Genomic DNA, 11,611 nt, shown 5'->3' with positions numbered 1-11,611 from the left:
GCGATCTCCTGGATCCTAGGTCAATGCTCAACGGCTGAGCCATGCCTGTTGGGCTCTACCACACTGTTTTAATGATTGAGGCTTTATAATGTGTTTTAATCTGGTTAGGCTATTTCCCTCTTGTGCTTCTTTTTCAGAGTTGGAGAAAAAGGTTTAATCAGAGTCACACATTTATGTAACCTGGACTTAATTTTTCATGTCCATGGTTTGCAGATTTGTTCCCCCCTTGCCCCTGGCCCAATTCTCTTTTCTTCCTCTTTGGTGAAACTTTTTCTTTCCAATTAAACCTTATAAGTAAATGAAGAGGAGTGGCGCAGGTGAAATATGGTGGGCACTGAAGCCTGTAGAAACCTCTGGTTTTGAAGAAGGGCCTGAAAATCATGACCCGTGTACCTATTCTCATGCTGCATCGTAATCTGCTAGAAATGGAGAGCGGTTCTTCTAAATAACTACAATCGATATTATCTTTATATCAATAGTTAACATTTTGTCTCTTCTTTGTAAACACTCTAATTAGTGACTTAATAGTATTTTGTTACCTGATGTCTCTCTTGTGTCGTCTCCCTCCCTCCCTCCCCCCCCCCCTTTTCTCAGGGCACAGACCCAGACCTTGCCCCATACTCCCTGAGGACTAGTGTTAGGCATGGCATGATTTCAGAGCAAGAGCCTCTTAAAGACCTTTCTTACTTATTAATGCTTCTCATTTCTTTGTTTCAAGAGGGAAAAAAAATATCCTTTCATGACATAAACGATACTGGCAAGCATTCGTGCGAATGAGCTTTACTCCAAGCATATGCGAATGCTTTCTTCTTTAGACAGCTACGAAGCAAAAAGCGAAGGAAACTGTAGAGGCCACTGAGGGGGCCATGATCACAGAAAAAGGAGGGTAGGTATGCAGCAGGCCGGGGATTTCACAGCCTTGTAGCGGCCTCTTGTTATCTTTCTACCTGAGTGTGTGCAGAGCGAGCATCGGCCGATGCTGGGGCCAGAAAGGTGTGGTGTATTCTTTGATTATGAAGCTTCATTTTTACCTAAGAGTAAACTGGCCTGTTCAGCCATTATTTAATCCAGCCGTCTACTGTATGCAAGGTGCTGTGGGGAGTATAGAGATTTTTACAAAGGGATGTTTCCCTTAAGGTTTTTAAGATTTCTTGGAGAATAGGCACAACCTTACAAAGAACAAAATGGATAAGTTCACTAGAAGATAAGGTGAAAACCGGAATGACCTTGGGCATGATGATGACTTGTAACACACAACATCAAAGGTACAACCTGTGAAAGAAATAATTGATAAACTGGATTTCATTAAACTTAAAAACCTCTGCTCTGTGAATGACACTGTTGAGAAAATGATTCAAGACAATGACTGGGAGAAAATATTTGCAAAAGACATATCTGATAAAGGATTGTTATTCTAAATATACAAAGAACTCTTAAAAACTCAACAATAAGAAAACAAACAACTAATTTTTTAAAATGGGCAAAAGGCCTGAACAGACACCTCAGTAAAGAAGACACAGATGTTACATAAGCATATGCAAAGCTTTTCAACATCATATGTCATTATGGAATTGCAAATTAAAATAACCTATTGAAATGGCCAAAATCCAAGACACTAACACCACCAAATGCTGCCAAGGATGTGGAGCTACAGGAGCTCTCATTCACTGCTGGTATGGCCACTCTGGAAGACAGTTTTGGTTTTCTTACAAAATTAAACATACTCTTACCATACAACCCAGCAGTCATGTTCCTTGGTATTTACTCAAAGGAGTTGAAAATTTATGTCCACACAAAAACCTGCACATGGGTGTTTATAGCAACTTTAGTGGTGATTTGCCAAAACTTGGAAGCAACCAAGATGTCCTTCAGTAAGTGAATGGATAAAGAAACTAGTATTTCAGACAGTGGAATACTATTCAGCACTAAAAAGAAATGAGCTGTCCAGCCACGAAAAGACAGGGAGGAACCTTAGATGCATATTACTAAGTGAAACCACTCTGAAAAGGCTGCATACTGTGTGATTCCAACTATATGACATTCTGGGAAAAGCAAAACTATGAAGACAGTAAAAAGATCAGTGGTTGCCAAGGGTCAGGGGGAGGGAGGCAGGGCACAGGTGATTTTTAGGGCAGCGACACTACTACGTGTGATATTTTAATGGTGGATATATGTCATTATACATTTGTCAAAACTTATAGAAGGTACACCACCAAGGGTGAACCCTAATACATGCTGTGGATTTTGGGCGATGATGTGTCAACATAGGTTCATTGATTATAACACATGTGTCACTGATGGGGAATGTTGACATTGGAGGAGGTTGTGTGAGTGGGGAGGGGATGGGCAGGGGTATATGGGAAGTTTCTGTACTTTCTGCTCAATTTTGCTGTGACCCTAAAACTGCCTTGAAAAATAAAGTATTTTTTAAAAGGCAGTGTACACAAGCAAATAGTTTAAACATCAGCTTAAAAAATTGCATGGAAATATGTCAACTCTCAACAGTTGCCTCTAAAGAAAGGAATATTGGGTATGAAAAAATGAATCATAGACCTAAATATAATACCTAAAACTGTGAAACTTACAGAAGAAAACAGGGAAAATATCTTTATATGTGTTAGGCAAAGATTTCTTAGATCAACACAATGAACATTCAGTAAGAAAAAAGATACATTGAGCTTCATCAAAATAAAGTTGTTTTTAAAGCAGTGTCGAAAAACAATGAAAAGATGAGTTACAGACTGAGAGAAAATGTTTGCAAAAGGCATATACATACCCAGGAAATAACTTCAATATATGTGTGTATATATAACCAAGAGTAAGAAAACAAGCCAGTCAGTTTTTAAGTGGACTAAGTAATCTGAATGGAAATTTCACCAAAGAGTAGATATAGATGGCAAATGATCACATGAAAAGTTCTTCAACATCATTAGTCATTAAAAATGCAAGTTACAGCTACAGGGAGACATCATTATACATGTGTTAGAAAAAAATTACAATACCATGCTGGCAGGTCCAACACTCACACATAGCTAGAGGGGATGCAAAAATGGTACAGCCACTTTGGAAAACAGTTTGGGAGCTTCTTATAACATTAAATATACACTTACAGTGTGACCCAGCGATCCCAGTCCTAGGTATATACATAAGAGAAATGAACATTTGTATTCCCATTAAAACCTATGTATGAATAGTTCAGCATTTTTATTCATAATTGCCCTAAACTCAAAACAATAGAAATAACTTTCAACTGGGAAATGGATAAACCGATACATCTGTACAGTGGAATATTTAGCAATAAAAAGGAAATACCGGTGATCTACAAAATAATATGGGTGAATCTGAAATGCATTGTTAAGTGAAGGAAACTAGGCTCAAAAGGTTACATAATCTATAATGCCATTTATGTGACATTCTGGAAAGGGTGAAACTACAGGGAACAAAGCAGATCAGTAATTGCCAGGGGATGGGGGTGGCAGGAAGGATGGACTACAGAGGGGCATTTGGAATTTGTAGAACTTTATTTTCATTTTCATGGTGTTTACACACTCTTTTGTTAAATCTCATAGACGTGTATAACTAAAAGGGTAAATCTTACTGTATGTAAATGTGGTGGTTAATTTTATGTGTCAGTTTGACTGGGCTAAGGTGGGTGTAGAGAAAGGAGAGAATTTAAGGAATTGGCTCTGGCAATTGTGGGGGTTGACAAGTTCAAAACCTGCGGGTAGGCTGGCAGGCTGGAGGCCCAGGGAAGAGTTAATGTTGCAGCTCGGATTTGAAGACATTCTGAAGGCAATTTCCTTTTCTTTGGGAGGTCAGCCTTTTTTCTCTTAGGTCCTTCAAGTGGTTGGATGAGGCCCACCCACATTATGAAGAGTAATCTGCATTATTGAGAGTCTACTGATTTAAATGTTAATCTCATCTCTAAAAATCCCTTCACTGAAACATCTAGAATAGCATTTGACCAAGTCTCTGGGTACTGTGGCTTAGCCAAACTGACACAAAATTAACCATCCCACGCAGCAAACATCGACTGAACATAACGTCGCTGATTCAGCCGTGAAGGAGAGAAGGGTCGCTGTTCTGTTACCCCACAATCTGGTCAGGTACAGCAGCGTGCACACATAGGCGCAATGAGTTCACCCTGCAGGTGGGCGCGAGGGAATGGAACGAGGGAAGGCTTTTCAGGGGAGGTGATGATCGAACTGTGTCTTGAAGGCTTATTCTTGTATTCTGCTTGACACATAGCAGGTGCTTAATAAACATTTGTGAATGAAGTTGGGAGCCATGGAAAGAGGTAGAGTAAGACGGTGGTAATCCTTGCTGAGGAGCTGCATGCAGTGGAGCTTGACTGATGGATTTTAAACAGTACGTGAGGTCAGCGTTTAAAAGGCAGGTGGCAATGTGCAGAATGGACTGTAGGGGCTGACTGGAGGCTGGAAGAACAGTTCAGTTCTGCATTTGACCAGCATGACATAAACAGGCGGCTAACTAGCCACCGGCAAGCCTAATCATCAAGGGATGGAGAGGAGAGAGGTTTAGGAGGCAGGACTGAACGTTGAAGAGGCTCCAGGCATGGACCCCACACGGGAAGGGCCCTCACACACCCTTATTTTACAGATGAGGACTCAGACCCAGAGGAGGGAAGCAACTTGCCCTTGGCCACACAGCACTCACAGCATATATTGGACCAGAACCCAGGTCCTACCTTTGGTCTGGTGCTGTTCCAGGGCCAGATGGCCTGTGTTCGCTCTCGCTCTGCTGACCAACCTTGTCCTCAGGAAGGTTTCCAGTGTCATCCCAGCCTCTATAGTGGGAGGCAATCCCCCAGGCCTCTGCACTCTGCGCCACCTTTGGCTGCAGAAGGAAAGGCCTTTGCGCTGAAGGTTGCAGAGCCTGTGGGGATGGTGATGGGGGAAGGGGTCACCTGAGGCTTCTGGGGCGCAGTCCTCATTCTGGAGCAGGTGCCTGCTCTGCATGACTGCGAGGCTGACCGGAGTGGCAGCTGTTATTTTAAGTAATTCATGTTGGAGGGAGGAAGTGACAGAGGAAAATGTGAAAATAAGTAGCTCTTGCAAGATGTATGTGACAGAGGAAATGGAATACGAAGACGATGAGGCGCATCTGTTATTTTTGCTCCTTTTTATAGCATCCTCTAAGTCAGACTTTTCACAAGAAGTAGGAGCCCCTTCCCTCCTGAGTGCTTTCCTGGCCCAAGCCCTCACTGGAGCAACCAGGAAGGCCAAGCGGGCATTTTCACGACTGTGGACACCGTCCCCTTAACATGGAGAAATACCGGCCTTCTCTCTGCAGTCATTTTTCCTTTTTTGCGAGGCAGATGGTGTGCCCAGTGGCCCTGTGCCAGTGGGGACTGGTGTAAGTGGCGGGGAGGGTGGAGCTGATGGATGGAGCCAAATGATTCTGAGCTTTTGTCGGGGGAGCTGGTCTCCTTTCTGAGGCCCATCAGCCGCTGCAAGGAAGGGCTGGAGGGGTGCACTCTCCCTGAAACAGCCCCAGTCGGCCTGCTCCGGCCTCCCACTTCCCTGCAGGTGCCTCCTTGGAGTGAAACGTCGAAGGCTCTGGTTGGAAACAAAGCATCTGGGAGAGTGTATATAGATTGAGCTGCTTGCTCTCAGTGCCTTGGCGCTTGTAGGTGCATTTCTGCTGCTGGGCGCTAAGCTTTCTTGTGGGATCGGGAGGAGCCGCCTGCTCAGGCCAGGGTGCGAGTCACCCCTGGTTGGGGCTGGAGCCGCTTCAGGGGACTGAGAGGAGTCCAAGGACAGGTGAGAGGGCAGACAGAGGCAAGACCTCTGCCAGGAACAAGGGCGGAAGCGTGCTTCAGGAAGGCGACTGAACACTTGGAAGTGCCCTGAGGCACGCAGGAGAGAGGAGAGGGGCGTGTGGGGCCCAGGGGGCTGGAAGCTGCGTGTCTGCAGGGTCACCTGCCAGCGTGGCAGTGGTATTTTCTCCGGCAGTGGGGACAGCCTGGATGTGGAAGCGATGGTGAAGTCATCAGTGGCTGTGGATTGGCCAGGCAGGTGCGGTGGTAGGACCATCCTCCCCACTTCTCCCTTTTATTTGGGACAGGAAGGATGCAGGGACCGGGTGTGGCCCTACGACTAGATTCTGGCTGATAAGAAAAGGTGCTGGATGGGAAGGCTCTAGAATGGGAAGACAGACTGCCGGGGCTCTCCCTTTTGTTCTTCCCTCTTCCTCCGTTGTGCTGTCTGGAATGTTGACACCATGGCTGGAGCTCAGGCAGCCATCGTGGGATATGAGACAATGAGCTAAAAATGAGCGAACAGCAAGAGAAGAGGAGCATGGGTCACTCTCCCACCTCTGGACTAGCTAACTATGGATTTATTTTTTTATGTGCTAGAGAAAGAAACCCTATGATTTTAACGACTTATCGTTTTGGGTTTTCTAGTATATGCCACTGAACCTAATCCTAACAGAAACAGACTAAGTACAGGGAAATTGTGGGTAATTATAAGGATATCAGTAAAGTGATTGACCGGGGGGTGTTAACCCAATAGGGAAAGAAGCCAGGAGGTGGCCGATACCCTGGAGAATGGGGCACCAGCCCTTGGGACAAACAGAGCACAGTAGGTCTTTACGAATGAAGAACAGGACGTTGAGGTTAGAAAGTGAAATTTCTGATTTTACAGTTTCAGAGTTTGCTTGACAAGATGTGGTCACAGTAAGTGCTAACATTTCCTACACGCTTCCTATGCAGCCTGCTCCCTTTTAATTAATTAGCGTGCCTAACTTCACTCCTCACCATAACTCTGGAAGGTAGTTTCTCTTTATTCACAAATAAAGAAACTGAGACTTAGAGAGGTCCAGAAACAACTGCGATGACAAATCTGGTAACTGGCTGAGCTGGCATTAGAACCCAAGCCTGTGACTCCAGGGCCCAAGCTCTTAGCAACACCCACTCTTCTGCCTTGTACCGCACTGGGGACCACAATCGAACCAGCACAGAGAGGTGAAGGCCTGTGCGGTGGCTGGTGGCCGCATCTTCTAACCGCTCAGTATGGTGGCCCGAGGTGAGGTTGAGGGGAAGGGAGTGAGCCGCAGTACCAGACATTGAGTTTTCAGACCAGGGCGAGGAGAGGGTGGTGACAGGAACCTCGAAAAGGTGCAAAGGAGCTGAGATCTGGCCATCCAGGAGCTCACCAACCCTGTCCCTGGGCCCTGGAGTTCAGAGGCTTGGAAAACAACACCCCACAGTGTGAGTTAGATTGCAGCTGATGCAGAAGGAGGGTGAGCTCTAGAGCCAGATGCCCTGGATTCAGATCCCATTTCCACTCTTACGCTGAGTCATCTCAAACAAGTAACCCAACCTTCTGTGCCTCAGTTTCCTTGTGCATATGGGCACAGTAATAGTTTCTACCTTGTAAGACTGTGAAGATGAAATGAATGAACACTGCACAGTGCCTAGCCCATGGTGAGCACTTGGTACTGTTGATGTTGCCATTTCAGAGCTTCATGGACAAGGTAAGGACCTGTGACAGCGGAGCAAGGTGAGGAGGGGCTTCCAGATGACAAGGAGAAACCATGGAGCTTTGCTAAACTGCCTCCCAGGGAAGGCTCTCACCCTTGTTCTCCGGACATCCGTCTGGACACATCCCTAGGTCTCTCAGGTTACTAACTTGTCAGTCTTATGTTTCTAATATGAGAAAAGAGCCTGGCAAGTGTTGCTCAGTGGTTGAGCATCGACCCATGAACCAGGAGGTCACATGCTCGGGTTTCAGGTTTTGGGTTCCATCCCCAGTAGGGGATGTGCAGGAGGCAGCCGATCAATGACTCTTTCATCATTGATGTTTCTATCCCTCTCTCCCTCTTCCTTCCTCTCTCTGAAATGAATAAACACACACACACACACACACACACACACATATATATATATATATATATTTTTTTTTTAAAGACTCAAGCCCTTCTAATTAAATGTCTGAACATCTTGGGGAGGGGAGGAGTTTTCCTCTGAGCCCATGTATCACCCAGCACCTGTACCGGGGTCATTGTCTAATAGTATCTGTTGGATGATGGCACGAACTACCCCAGCTTTGACAACATGGCCAGGGTGGGGCCCAACTGGTTCACTCCTCATCCTGCCAGGAGCCCTGATTGCCAGCTCCGGGCCTGGTCTCTGTCCTGGCTGCAGACACTGCCTTGGCTCTGACTGCTCACATTCTGTCTGCCCCTGGAGGGTCTCACCCACTCTTTGCAGGGCCAGCTATTTACTCCTTTGGGCCTGCAGTTATTATTAGACACCATTGGAACCCAATCCTACTAAGGGAGTCGTTTTTATTAGCAAGTGTCATAAGGTTGGCATCTGTGTGTCTGTTTAGGAAAACTTCTGGTGAGGCTGAGATAAGTTTTAGTGAGGATCACAGTGAATCTCTTAAAGAACCAGGCACCCCTGGGCCAAACAAACATCTGGATGGCCACAGGACTGTGGGCAGGTCCGGATTCCCTCCTGGGTGTCGGCAGCTCTGGGCCAGGAGGGTGCAGCTCCAGGTCACTCGTTGGCCCGGCCTCAGAGCCCAGGTCTCATTCTGCACTCTGCTGCTGACGTGCTGGGTGATGCTGGGCAAGTCATCTTGTCTGGGTGGGTATCATGGTGTCCATCTGTGAGATGTAAAGAATGAATGTTGCTGGGCCGGTGTTGCTCAGTTGGTTGAGCATTGTTTCACGCACCAAGAGGCTGCTGGTTCGATTCTCAGTCCGGACACAAGTCCGGGTTGCTGGTTCGATCCCCAGTAGGGGGTGTGCAGGAGACGTATGATCTATGTTTCTCTCTCTCCATCTCCCTTTCTTTCTCTCTAAAATCAATAAAAACATATTAAAAAGAAAAAGAATGAGTGTTGCCTGCCTCACAGTGCCTAGCACGCCACAGGTTCTTGTGGGAAGGACAAGAACCAGCAGGTTTGACCTTCAGGACAGCCCTTGGGATCAGAATTAGAGAGGCTGCGTCTCTTGCCCAGACTCACAAAGCTAGTGAGCAGAGGAGCTGAGATCCAGATCTTGATGAGTTTAATTCCAAAGGTCATGGTATTTTCTCTGTGCCAGAAGGTAAAACAGACTCAAAAAATTACCGCCTCCCAACCTCCCTCCCCCAGAGTATGTGGGAAGCCTGGAAAGTGAGGTGAGCAGAAGAGATGATGGGGTTAGGGCAGAGTTGGGAAGGAAAGGGGACAATAGGAAAGGATTTCAGATGACACATTAGCTTGGGAGAAGCACCAGGCAGGTTCTGGGGGCTGGCAGTTTCTTTCTTTCTTAGTGGTAGTTACATAGGTGTCTTCACTTTGTGATAATTCATGGAGCTGCACACCATGATTTGTGCACTTTTCTGTACATATGTTATAGTTTCTTAAAAGGTTAAAAAGAAAATAGGAACTTTGTAGCATACAGTTCTGGAGTCCAAACGTATTTTTAAAGTTCATACTCATACTATTACATATGCAGCTCTCATCTTAATCTATTCAAATGACATTAAAAGTCACCTGTAAGAATATGGACATATCCAGGTAAAATTCCCAAGAGTCTGGGTGAACGTACAGATCCCAGAACTGAAATTCTGGAAATTGCTGACCCTTCCTGTGGGCGACTAGCTCCTAACATGGAAACAGCCATTGGTCACAGGCCCTCCATTTCCTGCCCAGCTAGGAGACTGTTTCCTTTAGCTTCCCTTGAATCTAGATTAACTACATGACCTAGATTAGCCAATGAGATGTGAGCAGAAGTGTTAGCCGAGACTTTGGGGAATGTTCTCAAAGGGAGAAAGACCCACCTTTCTTTATCTCTTCCTCCATCTTGTTAACTGGACTTTAGATGTGATGGCTGGAGCTCTGGTTTCTACCTTGGAACATGAGGACAACTACATCCTTAGAATATTAGAGTAATAAGCTAGAAGGAACCCAGGTCGTCAAAGGCTTTTTCAAATGGAGCCACTCTCCTAGCCTTGGATTGCTTCCCTTACAATATCTGTTATATGACAGACCAAAAAAAAAAGAAAAGAAATTATCTATTAAATCTTGTCATTTGGAGGATTTTTGTCCCCTCAGAGCTGAACCTGATTCTAATTCATACTTCCCCCACGAAAGACACGGTGGCCTTTCCTTTTCTTCCTTGGGCCTCATGCTTAACCAAGGATCTCATGGGAACCCACTCTTTGACAGGCTCCAAGTCAAAAAGCCAAGAGGTCATTCACCACTCTGAAAAATGCCACTAACCACTTCCTGCCATTAAGGCCCCACATGAAAGTTGAATGGATAACTCAAGTGGAATGATTTTATGGGATCCAGGGAGTCTCCCAACTACCCCTTCCACATACATGGTGCCTGAAATTCCATCTTTATAAGATTATATAGCTATGAGAATTCCTCCTCAAATATTAATGAGTCTAGGGAGGAGTACATCATTTTAGCATGAAGTCATTATCTTAGAAGTAGAGACTGAGTTAGAATTTTAAAGATGAATGGGATCTTGGGGGATCACTTAGCCCAGTGGTTTACAAGCCCTCACATTCTGAGATGGTGCCAAAGGGCTGCCATTTAGGCCAATAAGGGGCGTGAGGGGAAGACACAGGGCACAGGGCTCCCTTTTGCTTTGAAGCCAAGTTTTCTATGCTGAGAAAAGTTTTAGAAACCACATCTCTATTTTATAGGCCAAAGGCCCAAGGTTGCCAATAGGTTAATCAAACCTGAATTCAGATGGCCTCTTAGTAGCAGATCCAGATCTGGAGTTTAGGTTTCTGCTTCTTACAACTGTGTCCTTGCCACTATTCCATACTTCCTTCAATTAGCTTCAGAGTAACAGGTAACCCTCAGACAGCTAACCTTCAGGCTTCCTAAGTGTATTAGGAAGATGAGAGATGTGTATTAAGGAGATGAGAGAGTGAGACTCAAGACATGGAAGTTTTGGTGGGGGGACAGTGAAGGGAGCAGATCCTGGCCTGGGCTTCTGTGGGGATGTGGTGCATCATGGACAGCACGCAGCCCTGGGCACATGCAGTAGTCAAGTGCTGATGGGGACAGAGGGAAGCCACAGAGGACAGCTGGCCATTGTCATAAATTAGTTGAAACTCACCATTTATGAAATCACTGCCTCTATCTCAGGACATAGTAAATAATGCTGTTTACCTTAGAAATGTGTAACTTTATAGTTTACAAAATGCTCTTACATTTAAACTTCAAAAACTCCTTTGAGAGAAAGTGTTATATTTTCCAGTATGCATGTGAGGACATCAGTGAGTTAGAGAAGGTCTTTCACAAGCTCACAACGCTGTGTCCTAATGCATGTCTCCTCTTGACTCTGGTCCTGAGATCTTTCCCACTCTCCAGGAGGTGTCAGCCACTCTCTCTAGCTTGTCACAGCCTTTGCAGCCAAACTCTGAGGCTTTCAGACAACAAACAATCTGTTTCCACACTTGTAAGTTGCCTGGCTTCTTAATGAGCTTGGTGTGTGTGTGTTTGGGGGGGATGGGCAGGAGACAGGGCCATGGTGACCCTGTACATGGTTCTGAAATGTTTCTGGGATGCTGGAGGACACATCTCCCCACTCTCTCGTTTCTCTGTCATCAGCATTACTGCACCACAGCATC

Source organism: Miniopterus natalensis, chromosome 7 (assembly GCF_054644295.1).
Source record: "Miniopterus natalensis isolate mMinNat1 chromosome 7, mMinNat1.hap1, whole genome shotgun sequence".
NCBI lineage: Eukaryota > Metazoa > Chordata > Mammalia > Chiroptera > Miniopteridae > Miniopterus > Miniopterus natalensis.
Note: the sequence above shows the minus strand (reverse complement) of the source record.